The sequence below is a fragment of the Rhineura floridana genome, chromosome 8, assembly GCF_030035675.1.
Source record: "Rhineura floridana isolate rRhiFlo1 chromosome 8, rRhiFlo1.hap2, whole genome shotgun sequence".
In the NCBI taxonomy this organism is placed as follows: domain Eukaryota; kingdom Metazoa; phylum Chordata; class Lepidosauria; order Squamata; family Rhineuridae; genus Rhineura; species Rhineura floridana.
Genome location: NC_084487.1, coordinates 23,836,735 through 23,846,013, shown reverse-complemented (window position 1 = coordinate 23,846,013; position 9,279 = coordinate 23,836,735).

Below are 9,279 nucleotides of genomic sequence, written 5' to 3'. Positions count from 1 at the left end.
GAGGTGCCCCAAAACATGTACAGAGTGCCTTCCCTTCACCACTGGAAGGATAACTACATCCTGGAATTAGAAGGGAGAGCACAAGGAGGACTTGTAGCTATGAGGGGAAAAGGGAAAAGAAGGTGGGTGGACTGGAGGTGTGTGTGAGAGAGGGAGACATGGGTGCTGATAAACGGCAGTCAGTAAAGTACAGAGCTACATTAAAATGCCCCATTATTTATTTGTTTAAACTAGGGTAAACTAGGGTTGCTGCTGGTGTACCTGCTGCCTGGCAGCTTCTCTGATCGAGTTGGCAGAGGCCATCTCGGCTGTGGTATTGGAGGAGCCCAGAACAATAGTCCTGGGTGATTTCAATGTCCATGCTGAGGCTGCCTCTAGTGTTCCAGCTCAGGACTTCATGGCCTCCATGACAACCATGGGGCTGCCTCAAGTTGTCACTGGCCCAATGCATAGGGCAGGGCACGCCCTTGACTTGGGTTTTGCTCCAGGGGTGGTCTGGAGATAAAGGGGGTGGATGTCACCCCATTGTCATGGTCAGACCACTTCCTGTGAAGTTTAACTTGTGGCTCCAATCCTCCCCTGCAGGGGTGGTGGACAGATTAAGATGGTCTGCCCCCAGAGACTAATGGAATCCATAGGATTCCTGAATGCCCTGGGGCAGTTCCCAGTAGATAGAGGTGACCCTGTTGAAGCTCCTGTCACACTGTGGAACAGCAAGGCGCATTGGGCACTTGACACGCTTGCCCCTGAGCATCCTCTCCAGCATTGTGGAGCCCTGTTTGCATCTTGGTATGCCAGTGAGCTAAGGGCAATGAAACAGGCTGGATGACAGCTAGAACGCAAGTGGCGAAAGACATGCTGTGTGGCTGATTGGGCACAAGTAAAACATCATAACCGTGCCTACTGTGAGGTGATGAGGGCGGCGAAGAAGGCCTACTTCTTGGATCCAGGGTTTGGTCAATGCATTGTTGCAGGAGGGAGTGGTTCCAGCCACCCTGAAAGATGCAGTGATTCGACCGTTCCTGAAAAAGCCCACCCTAGACCCATTGGTTTGCGATAACTACACACTGGTCACAAATACCCCCTTCTTAGGGAAGGTGATTGAGAGGGTTGTGGTGCAGCAATTGCAAGTACTCTTGAATGAAGCAGATTATCTTGACCCATTCCAGTCTGGGTTCAGGCCTGGTTATGGGACTGAATCGGTCTTGGTCGCCCTGGGTGACCTTTATTCTTACTTGAGCTCTCAGCGCTTTTGGTACCATTGACCATGGTATCCTTCTGGGCTGACTTGGTGAGATGGGTATTGGGACACTGTTATACACTGGTTCCGATCCTATCTCCAGGGTCGTTTTCAGAGAATAGCATTGAGTGATTGTTTTTCAGCAGTCGTGCTGTGGGGTACCATCTTGTTTAATAGTTAAACTATTAAATGCTGTTTAACATCTATATGAAGCCCTTGGTAGTGGTCATCAGGAGATTTGGGGTGAGGTGTCAGCAGTACGCTAATGATACCCAGCTCTATTTCTCTGTAACTTCTGAATCGGAAGAGGCCATGCAAGCCCTGGATCGCTGCCTGGACTCGGTGGTGGGCTGGATGAGCGCCGATAAACTGAGTATGAATCCTAGCAAGACGGAGATGCTGTGGGTTGGTGGTTCAATCTAATGTCTGAAGCATCCCTATGTTTTTATACCAACAGTGCTCTGATGTGAATATACTGTAGACAGTGAATCTGGTGGAGGTGAGAGCTATTTTCAGATATTCAATATCAGTGTTGTTCTAGACTGCCAGAAGAGGTCACTTTTGTACAGCAGGAAAAAAAAGAGCCCCTCAGTGCCAAACTCTGCATTACAACAGCTCAAATTAGAACATAGTTGATGGTCTTTGGTTTCAAGAAGGCAGAATGTACCATTTCCATCACCAATATTCACTTCTCTAGACTCCCCACGTAAAAAACACAGGTACTATTAAATGGATGCAGTTTATCTTATGAAAAGCCATCAGTCACAAAAAAGGGGAAAAATGAGAATTAGCATTAGAATATATATCTTAAAGGCAAAGTTGCTTATTTTTATTTTTTAAAAAATATTTTAATTATCTGTTTCAAAAAAAGGATATCTTATTTTCTTCTAAAACAGAAACACTAAAAGGTTTACAAGAATATTTTTGATTGCTTTCCATTTTTCAGGCAAGCAAGATGTAAACTGGGGGCTCAGTCCAGCCAAAGTTAAGCCCCTTTAAAATCCCACTGATTTCAGTGGCAGTATTTAAGGGCTTCACAGGGCAATCCTATACATGTCTCATTAGAAGTTAGCCCCATTGAGTTCGGGTAAGAGTGTTTATGGAGTAAAGCCCCATTGAACCCAGTGGGACTAACTTCTGAGTAAACATGCATTAGACTGAAATCAAAGAGACTTAAAAATTCCTTAACTTTGACTGCAAAGTGCCCTGGGTTTTAATGTTTAATTGGTAGACAGATATGCTGACCATAAAAGTTGTAGAATTTCCAAGCAGATCAAATTTTCCATTTTAATTCATTTTGGATCAACCGTTGCCCTGCCCCAAGCTGAACTAGAATCCTGGTCATTTCTTTTTTCCACAGTATAGTTCTTTCCATCTGTCATTTGATCCGAAATCATTTAGAACAGGGGTTAGAGCTTGCAGATTGGCTTAATCTCATGGGGGTGGCAAGGGGAGGGGATGGGGGGCAGAAGGAGAGAAAAGGGGGTGCCTGCTCACTGTTGGCTCCATCCCTGCTCACTTCTGGCTTGGACAGGCTCTGCCCGTCACCAACTCTGGCTTCATCCAGCACTGGCATGTTGTTCCTTGTTCCTCCTCCCCCCCCCAAAAAAAATAACCAAGATATGCAACCCTTGATGGGGGGAACATTTTCCCATACATGTTTTTTGGTGGGGGGAAAATATGGTCCAAATTTCCTTCTTTTACTGCAAGAAATACAATCTCGTTTCCTTTTCACCAATACCCTCACAGTTTCAGGTCTTCAGACTAGAAAAGACCATGAGATTAAGATGCAGCCCAAGAGATGGTAGCCCCATTGAGATGCATATTTTCCTTGTTAGAGAAGTGTTCAATTCGGCACACACTGTCTTGAGCATTTACTGCCCATGGATCACATCAATAAAAAGAAATGGAATTGGCATGGGGTAACTCTCCTCTGAGGCTCCTGAAGTGCTGATCTGGAATAGCTCCTTTGATGTCTGAAGAAACAATAGAGGGGGATGTTCATACTGTACTGGAAGGGTCAGGCTGATTTCATTCCCATTACTCCACATGACTAATGTGGAGTTCAGCCTTCTCAGTAATGGAGGTCAGGGCCATTGAGAGAAGGAGCATCATTCTCTGCAGAGTGATTGCATTTGGAGGAGGTCACACAAATCATGGGTATTCCGTACCTGATCACAGAACAGCTTTCCTGTAATGCTGGGGAAAGGAGATTGTAATTATTTTCAAAAATAACCTGACCCAGCGAGGCAAGGTATCGTTTTGAAAACACAGTCAAGGAAGATAAGCAGTCAGGTGGTCACCACTCTCTTGGTAGAGTGGCTTAATACAATATGGCTGGCAAAATCCTACTGGTGTACTTGACAATATAACTCTCAACCTTCCTGGACTCTAAAATTATGGACTAACAGGGACCAAGTGCCTTGAGGAGACTTAAATAGCGAAGGATACAAAGTGTTCTAGAAACATCCAAATAAAGCAATACTTCACAGAGTCAGGGAATCAATTCCCACAAACCATTGTGGTGTGGTTTCCACTTCTGCATGATCAGATTACCACAGTACAGTGGAAATGTCTGTAGCTAGGAACCAAGGAAGGAACTGGCAATCCCACCCAATATATACAGTCTGCCTAGTAAACGTCGCAAGATGTCACCCTAAGAGTCAGAAACGACTCGCACTATAAGTGCGGGGACACCTTTACCTTTTCTTTAGGAACCAAGTGGTATGACATGGCTACTTATCATGCCAGCCTTGGGGACCAAGCGGATGGGGGAGGGAGGAACAATATATATAATCTACCCAATCCATTTGGTCCCTGGTTACAGATGTTAATACTGTAGTAAGGAAGCCTAACCACAGAGAAAAGACAATCACACCAGAGAACACAGCCTTTGCCAATCTGGTGCCCTCTAAATGTTTTGGATTACAACTCCCATCAGCCCCAGGCAGCATGTCCATGCTGTAATAGAGCTGCACTCCAAAACATCTGAAAGGCACCAGGTTGGTGAAGGTTGCCATAATGGTTCAGATAAATTGGTCCTTAGCAGAAGGTCATTTTTTTGGGGGGGGGGACAGTCCAGATGAGTAAATAATGTCTTTTACTGGGCTTTAAAATACCTATATATGCCTTTTCTGTGCAACAGGAATGTTCTGAAATCAAAGTGGGTGCTAACGTTAGTTGAGTCAGTCTCAATTTCCTTGCTCAGTTTCAGCATCCCAGTGGGATAACATCAAGATACAGGATTAAATTTGCATCCAAAAAAAAAAGTAAACTAGAAATACATAAAACATATTCATATTTCACCATCCCCAAACACAGTATTTTGGGTTCTAAAACACTGTGTGATTGGTTCACATGAAGTTCTTCTAGCCTTAATGAAAACATATGGAAAAATCCAGTTAAAGCTGAGGTAGTATGCAAGTAGTAGCCAGGACTATGTATGCATAGCTCAATAAAAATCCCCACTAATCAGGTTTTTGGCATGGAAGAAAAAGGAGAGGGGGTAAATCTAGCACACTCACACACACCATCTCCCAAACAGCTAATTGGTAAAATTCCAGTTATGTTTTCCTGACTGATTAGACACATACACAGTACCCCAATTCCTGGACCAGGCTGGAGAGCTGGGTGTATGCTCCTGTTCTTTAGTACCCATTGATTTCAGTGGAACGCACATTCTTAACTCTCTGCCAATAAAATCAGTGAGGTCCTGAATGCCTGTTATCAAGCCTTGATCACTGCCTGCAACTAACTGCTACTTTACCTGTCTTCTTCAGGGTATGGTCTGAAGGCACATGAGGCCAGCACCCTGCTGAAGCTAAGCAGGGTCAGGTCTGGTCAGTGCCTCAATGGGAGACCACCTGGGAACCATATGTAAGCTGCCTTGGGTTTCTATCATGAAAAGAAAGGTGGGGTATAAATGTAATAAATAAATAAATGCTAAGGATGCTAGGTAGTTGTATCAACATATTCTGGCCACTAGGATTCACTTATCCCCTTCCTTTTTCTTTTAGTCTCATCCTTATTTACTTCTTACTTTTATTTATTTCAATAATTTATGTACTGCATAACACCAAAGTTTCTAAGCAGTGTAAAGTAAGATTTCAAAAAACTTAGTGCCTGCTAAAATAGGAAGGTCTTTGTCAAGCACCTGAAGTTCAACAAAGAGGGGACATCTGATCTCAGCTGGGCGGGAGTTCCACAGAATCAGGCCCACAATACTGAATGCATGGCTTCTGGTGGATACGAGCCATGCATCTGAGCCATAGGGGACCACTAACAGAGGGTCCTGTGAAGATCTCAGTGATCGGGTGGTCCTTACAGTATCCTGGACCCAAGCTGTGAAGGGCTTTACAAATTAATACAAAAACCTTGAACTTGGTCCAGTAACATATGGGCACCAACACAAGCTTTTAAGCACTGGAGTTATTTGCTGACGGTAGTCTGTCCTCACCAACAGTCTAGCCACAACATTTTGCACCAGCTGGAGCTTCTGGACCAGGTCCAAATGTAGTCCCACATTTTTCTTGCAGATGTCTTAGATACAGACCAACCCCACTAACCACCACTTTTATATACATTTTCTGCCGTTGATGGGATTGGTGTGTGTAGGTAAATTAGAGTTTTCGGTTAATAGTTCCAACTCTTCTGATATTTGGTACAAAAACAGGAATCAGTGCTTCCTGCTCAATTCTCCCTCTGTTATGTTACATTTATGCACAGCTGCTCCAATTCAAGAAGGGCAAGCTGCACCCATAAGCAGCTGCTCACAACCAATGCCAATGTGGAACTGGAAGAATTCTCCATCTCTGCGATAGGAACCAGCTGATTCCTATTGCACAAGCTGGATGTATCTTTTGATGCAAATGATGAAGTACACAACCTAATACACACAACTTGCTTACCAAAATTATAGCAGGATGGGGGTCACTTGCTTTACTGTGGCTTGTGGTTTCAGAAAAATCAATCATTTGTTATTTATTTTCAAGATTTATATCCCAGCTGTTTATAAAATACCCCAAACAGTTTACAGTCAGGACAGAAGCACACACATCTCACTGTTCTCTACCTATCAGGGAAGATAAGGAATGAAGCTCTGGAGATAACTACTTTGCATAGTAATGGCTGATGAGAAAGAGTTTCAGGAGAGTGGCAACAAACAGAGAGGGACAGGTGCTGAGTTGTCACCTCTTTTTTTGCTTCTTCTTTGGTTTCTGTTACCTAAAAGGGTACTATTTAAAGCTCTTCTTCTACTTCTCAGCTAGCTGTTACAACACTGCAGCTCTAATACTAAACTGGTTGTTCCCATAGAAATGGAATTCTGTTTAAGAACTTGATGAGTCACACAGATCCCATTCAGTAACCGGTAGTGATCCCCTCAGTGATTTGATTTGCTCATACATAGAGGCTGGTATTGTTAGGTAAGAGCTAGCCTGGCTGTTGTAATTTGTTCACTTTTGTTCATTTATTTCTCCCATGCCCAGTATCACTTATAGGCACAGAGCAACTTTGAACGTGAATGCACATTAAAATAGAATAAAGCAAAGCAATGATCAATTATCAGGGTTTCCATTCTCTATCCTCCCCCCCCCAACCTCCTGTTTGCTTTTCCAATGGCTTTTGGACCCCTGTACCTCTTCTCTGTACTCCTTTTCCTTCCCTTGGAATCTGCTTACTCCATAGTCAATGTTGATATATTCAGCAGTGTTTTCTTTAGTAAAAAATGAGGTGCCGATACTCAAACCTTGATAAAAGTGGAATGGGCGCCAGCACAAAATGGTTGCCATGGGCAGCAATAAAAAAGAGGTGACAGTACTCCGTACCAGTGAGTGCTGTCACACACAAAAAAGCACTGTGTTTAAGTAACGTATATATGTACAAACTCAATCCACGTTGCAATGACCACTAGCTTAGATGGCTTTTTAAAATATTAAGGCAAATTCACAGAGGATGGGTTTATCAAGCACTAGTTAAAATGGAACCTCCGTGTTCAGAAGAAGTATACTGCTGATTAACAGAAGCTAGGGGCAAATTAATGGGGAAGACAGTATCTTTGTGCCTTACTTGTGCGCTGCCTGGGGACATTATCTGGCTAACCACTGTTTGAAACTGAATGAAATTGACCTTGGTCTAATCCAGTAGTGATTTTCCTATGACAACAGGGCACTCTGTCTTATAAAGAGAGAACTATCCCGTGGATAGTCGTTTTCTTCATTTGGGGATGCCTGCAGTGACAAAAGTTTGATATTCCCTGCCCTAGAGGGGTTGGAGATTCCACTGTTTATATGCCAGCACAGCAGGTCAAGACCACTCAGGGTTTAAGCAACATGTAACATTAGTTTATCTAGTCTCATCTGCTTTATTTTCAGCCTAGCCATCTGCTGCATCATAATTCCTATGTCCATTTGCCTACTGGTACTAAAGCTGTGGCCTCATCTTACCTTACAGTCTAACTCACTCTCCCCTTCCATGCTATTCTGAGATGTGAATCAGTCATTCCTCTTCCTGTCCTATTAGGCTGATTTGCATAACACATTTTCATTGGTTGTAAGGAGCAGTGGTTTATTAATTTCTTTAAAAGGAGGATTATGTGTGTGTAATAATCACTGTGCATTGCAGTTATCACAATGACTTACATACATATACAAAGTGCTGTTTTCTGAAGAAGTAGTATCAAGATCACAGAGCATTACATTGTCATTTTTCAGACTAAGGGTGATAATCGCTAATCCTACTCAGAGTAGACCCACTGAAGTTAATGGCCATGAGTAACTTAGGTTTATTTATTTCAGTGGGTCTCCTCTGAGTAGTATTTAGCTGACTACAACCCTGGAAATGGAATGCCTTCAAGTCGATCCCAAGATATGGCAACCCTATGAATAGGAATTTCATGGTAAGCGGTATTCAGAGGGGGGTTACCATTGCCTCCCTCTGAGGCTAGTCCTCCCCAGCTGGCTAGGGCCTGCTCAGCTTGCCACAGCTGCACAAGCCAGCCCCTTCCTTGTCCGCAACTGCCAGCTAGGGGGCAACTGGGCCCTTGGGACTATGCAGCTTGCCCACGGCTGCACAGGTGGCAGGGCACATAACCCCTGAGCCACTCACTGTGGGGTGATCTTTAGCTGGCCCTTGACACCCAGGAGACACGAGTGGGAATCTGAACTCACAGACTCTGGACTCCCAGTCAGGCTCTCCTCCCCACTGTGCTATACCAGCTGTACGAGTACAACCCTATAGTATCTTTTACAAGCATTTTTAATAAGCCTACTTACTACATCAAAGCAGCAGAACTTTAATAATACAGCTTTGGAGCTAGTATTTAAATTTCAGACTGAAGTATGGTTATGATTTCAACCAATGAGTTTATTCATATCTTCCCTGCAGGACTATCTGTAATGTGCACTGCTTAGCACACAAATAATTTTCTATCTTGCCTTTCTGCACTTTGCACCCAAAGCAGATAACAGTAAAACTTAAAATTACAAAGAAATCAAACTACAATATAATAAAAACAAATATATGAAAAACTTATAAAAAGAAAAGTGCCACCAACTAAACTAAGACTAAACTAAAACTACTTGCACGAACACCTTGCCCTATATACTGTATGCCCACTCAACCGCTTTGATCTGCAGAACTGGCACTGTTGCAGGTGCCACATAATACTCATTCTACACTTGTAAGAAATTGATCTTCTAGTATGACAGCACTTATGCTTTGGAACTCCCCTTTCCAGAGCCTCCTCAAACGTTGTTCAGGCAAGTCTATCCAGAAATGTAGAAGTTACATGTGTTTTTAGCTTATTGTTTATTTTAATTAGTTTTTAAATACCTGTTTTTGTCTGTTATTGATACTTTTAAAGTTTTATTTTATGTTTTTTGCAAAGTGCTTTGAGGGTGTTTTTTTTACTATCAAGCGGTATATAAATTTTGTTAAATAAATAAATAAAACCACCAATCAGCAGCAGGAAAAAGTACTCTGCTCGACAGGCCAGAGGTCTGTCTTAACAAGAAGGTCTTTGCCTGGCAGAAAAACACCGT